This window comes from Arachis ipaensis, chromosome B04, assembly GCF_000816755.2.
Source record: "Arachis ipaensis cultivar K30076 chromosome B04, Araip1.1, whole genome shotgun sequence".
Taxonomy (NCBI): Eukaryota; Viridiplantae; Streptophyta; class Magnoliopsida; order Fabales; family Fabaceae; genus Arachis; species Arachis ipaensis.
The window spans coordinates 3,020,991-3,025,928 of record NC_029788.2 but is presented as its reverse complement, the minus strand read 5'-3'; the positions used below and the strand labels follow the sequence as shown (position 1 = coordinate 3,025,928).

The following is a 4,938-nucleotide window of genomic DNA, read 5'->3' as shown; positions in this document are numbered from 1 at the left end:
AATCTTTGTCCTAAAATTTCATCAATTTTCATTATTCGTAATTTTTTTTCGTAGATGCTGAACAAAGTACTCCTGCTTGAGACAAAAGAAAAATTGGGTGGCAAGTCTCAACCAAGTTGACGTGGAGTTTTATATTGAATTATACTTTTTCCATTGATATATTGTTATAAAAATATGGATTTGCTGAGCAATGTGAATGAAAGAGGTTAGGAGAAGGGAAGCTGAGAATGCGGTTAAAGATGTGTTCCTAGATACGGATACGAGAAACAAACCACTACTGTATCACAGTGAGAATCAATCATGTTTTTGGAGTTTTTTTAGTTTTTTTATTTTATTTTTAAAACGTAAATGGGTTTAAATTGCTATGTGTGTGTTTACATTACGGTTTACAAATAGTAATTTGTATAAAATTAATTTTGTAAATTTAATTTTGATGAAAAATAAATTTGTGTTAATGTGATTTATGTTTATATCAAAATGAATTTTAGTAAAATAAATGTTTAGATTATACTGTTCAAAATTATTTTTAAATAAAAAATTACCAAAAGAGACATTAATTTAAATAATTTTTTATATTATTTTATCATTTTAATTTAGAGTACGGAAAAAATAAAGTACGAATAAAAAAAAGAACGAACAACCACAAAAAAAACTATTGTGAAACTACATTGTTATTTGTATCCTTTTATAGAAGAAAATGAAGACATAAAGTTAGTAGAAAAGAAATAAATTTTTTATCTAATTTTTCAACCGTAATCAACCACCATAAACGTAGAAGCTAAAATCACTTCTCTTTTCCCTAACGCAAAACCAAACACACCCATATATGTTTTCTTTTAATCAATTCTTGTTATGATTGGAATGACGGTTGAGAAAAACATATTAGTTCTCTTTGAACCTAAATTTAAAGCTATTTCAAAGTCATTAGATCAACTCTTAGATGATTAGTCGAACTGGTTAATTAAGTCAAGGTTTTGAAAATGAATCGGTTATTGAATCATTTTAATTATTGGTTTATTAGTTTATAAGTTCAATTGGTTTGACTGTAATTAAACCGAAAAACCGTTTTATAATAAAATAATAAATAAAATATAAATACATTCCGCAGAAAAATACCATTCAAGGTTCCTGTTCATGCATCTGAAACGGACATCACCAAACAAAGCCATATAAATCAATGGCACTAGACATCCAAAGAAGTTATCTCTTGTCAAAATTTTATTTCATATTACAACATATGCAGGCAATAAATGCCCTAGGTGATATGAAAACTCTATAATGGTTATTGAACATGCATGCTTTCATGAACATTAATCAACTAATCAATGCCATCAATGCGGCAGGTGCTAGTCCACACTGCACCATGGTTCCGATCTAGCAGCTTGCATTCAAAGTTCTCAGCCTGCATAATAGTTATATGTATGATCAATAATACTAGCTACAATAAAAAAGTTTAGGAGTCAACAATTTTAATTTATAATAGCTAACACTTTTAGTCAATAGTTTAATACATTTAGTTTAATAGTTTAATACTATATTTTTAATCAATACTTTTAAATATTACTGACTAATTATTCAATAATATTTTATACATATTAGTTATATACTAGGAAAACTTAATTCTTACATACATATATATAACACAATAAAGAGTTTTCAGTAATGGTTTTTGTGAGAGTGTCTATTTAGTGATTTCAATGCAATATATATGATGAAAAATAATTTTTTTAGTCACAACAATAACTACTATTTCATTACATAGGATAGTAGCATTAGTCACAATCTAATCCAATTATTCAATTGAAACAAGCAATAACAATAACAATCCAATCTAATAATAATACAATCCAATCCAATAACAATACAAAGTTCACACTTCTGAATCAGTAACTATTAACTTCAGTTGAAACAGGCAAACAATTATTCAATCACTATATCACTATATCAGTTCACACTTTATAGTTCACAAAAGAACAATTATTCAATCACTATATCACCAAATCAGTTCACAGTTGAATGACTTGAATCAGAGTTCACAGAGCTTCACTATATCAGTAAATCATAAATTCAGAGTTCACAGAGTTTCACTATATCAGAGTTCAATCATAAATTTATAGTTAATAAAAAAATTACCTAGAGAGCATGCAAGAGACAGTGGTTGCGGAGGGGGACAGAGACACCGAGAGACAGAGACAGAGCACCGAGTGACCAAGGGAGACAGAGACACCGATAGAGACATCGAGGGAGACAGAGCATGCAAGACTGGTGGAGCAGACAGTAGATTCGGAGGTTGCGATGGTTGCTGCGCGATGGAGGAGAAGTGAGAGAGCGCAAGGCGGTGACTGTTCAAAGGAATGACGACAATGGTGGCATGAGACGGTGGCTGGACGAACTGAGGAGCCTTCCCTGGACTGAGTGTGTGTGAGAGACTGAGAGGAGCTCGATTAGAGCTTGGCTTGCGCAATGGAGTAAGAGTTAGGAATTGCTGGTGAGTGAAACGGCGATGTTTGGTTGCCTTTCCAAAAAATTGGTCGGGTCACGGTTTGGTTCGACCGATCGGTTCACCGATTTGATAATGGTTTTTGAAATTTGCGGTTTTACCTTTTGTTTCGAACCACTTTTTCTAGCAGTTTACGATTCAACCAGTCAGTCCGAACCGATTTTCAGAACCTTAGATCAAACACAGTTACAGTAACATCTGAGTTGATTTTTTGGTAGGATATATAAGCTGAATAAGCAAGCAAACACATATTTAAAAATAAATTAAAGAAAAAACAAGATCTAAGAAGTAAACAAAATACAGTGTAGTAGAAGTTTCTTTTTGCACTTCAACGCCGCATAATTTTTATAAGCTGTTCATTTTAAATTTGTCAGTTTTTACTACCAGTTTATCGATCTAAAATTTATGAAGTATTGGCCGGTCTGATCCCATTCTAATATCAATGATAAAAAAAATTTGAATCAATTTATATGCTACTTTTTATCATAGCAGCTGAAAAATAATATTTCGAAAATGTATCTTACTGGGACAGTGGGACTATGAAAGATGCTACTAACATGGCATCATACATTAGTAGGGGTGTTCATAGATCGGATTCGATCTGTATATTCGCAGTATTTATCCGAATCCGATCTAAAAAATTACAGATATGGATCGGATCCGCACACTAATCAGATCGAATCGCAGATTTTGTGTTGCTATCCGTATATCCGTGTATCCACAAAAATAAAGAAATAAATAACTAAATATTCATTTTATGTTTTATTTCAACGAATAATTATCATATATGTTATATTATTTTAATTTATTATTTAAGAAAAGTATGTTTATATTATTTTAAGAGTAAACATATTTAAAAGAATAGAAAAAATGAATTTTATTGATATTTTTTAATAAAAATAAGCTTTTAAAAGTATTTTTGTGTTTTGCGGATATATCTGATATCCAATCCGATCCGCGTTCACCCCTATACATTAGGAGGCTATAAATTTTAAGTGTCACCCTCATGAGTTAGACAACTTCAATTTTAGGTATTATAATATTATTTAGGAGACAAACTACACTCCTCAGGAAGAGGTGAGAAGAAAACTCATTCGCCGTACGATCTCAACGCGAGTGATAACCCAGAAAACATAATCACGCAGGTGTAATTGCGTGGAAAAAATCATGATGAATGGGCGAGGTCTGTGAAGATTTCTTTTTGAACTCGAAAAAAGTAGGGATTTATTGACAGGACTCACACAGAACCAGAAAAAGATGCACCTGAACTTGAAGATTGGTGGATGGTCCAATCTTTGATTGTTTTGTGGATTTTGAATACGATCGAACTAAGCTTGCGGACCATCGTAGCCTATGCGGAGAATGCGAAAATGTTGTGGGAGGACATCAAAGAACGCTTCTCTGCTGTGAATGGACCTCAAATACAGCAGTTGAAAGCAGATTTGACAAAGTGTAAGCAAGAAAGTGCGTCCATAGCTGCAAACTATGAGAAGCTGAAAATACTTTGGGATGAACTTGCAAACTGTGATCAGATTTCCAAATGCACCTGTGGTGGGTGCAAGTGTTTAATTGGCCGTGGCTCTCAACTTGAGAAGTAGAGGGAAGAAGAAAATGTCAACTAACTCCTCATGGGCCTTGATGATGTCAGCTATGCCACTGTGAGGTCGAGTATCCTTGCAACCAATCTCTTACCGTCGCTTAATCGCGTGTACGCAATGTTAATTTAAGAGAAAAGGGTGAAGACAATCACCAAGTTGGCGGAAGAAACGAGACTTGTTGTAGGACTTGCAGCGCATGTCGGCAACAAGGCTAGAGGGAGAGGTGAACATAGAGAAAAGGCTGTGACGTGTTTCAAGTGCGACAAAAATGAGTATGATGTGAAAAAGTCTTTTCAAATAGTGGGTTACTCAGAATGGTGGAGTAATCGACCAAGGCAAGAAGGAAGAGGCGCTGGCAGAGGATCAGAAAGATAAAGAATACGCAACCGAGGGGCTCAAATGCATGCTAATGTGGCATGTACTGGAGGAAGTGGAAATCATGTGAACAATCAAAAAGAAAAGAATCTTAACATGGCATGTTTAACTAGTAACTATGGAAAGTATAAAAATCAGCTTAATCTAAAGATTGAGATTTGTGGATCATCAATAGTGATGCTTCTAACCACATGATAGGTATCTTAAAAAAATTGTGTAAAAAAAGAACCATTTCAAAATGTCCAATGAGACTACTTGACGGTGAGCAAATGCTTGTTTGCAAACAAAGAACTGTAGTTCTTAACGAAGGACTTCAACTGAAAAATATTTTTTATATACTAAAATTAAAATGGAACTTATTCTTTGTTCTATAATTGACTGATAACAAAAATTGTGTTGTGTAATTTACTGATTTAAATTAAGTTTGATTTTCAATACAATTGATGTGCTTCAATTAAAATAGAA

At 33.0% G+C, this 4,938-nt stretch overlaps 1 pseudogene; it reads left to right on the top strand.

Moving 5' to 3' along the window:
- The window catches only part of LOC107635842, an 18,374-nt pseudogene extending 14,276 nt beyond the window's left edge, over positions 1 to 4,098 (top strand).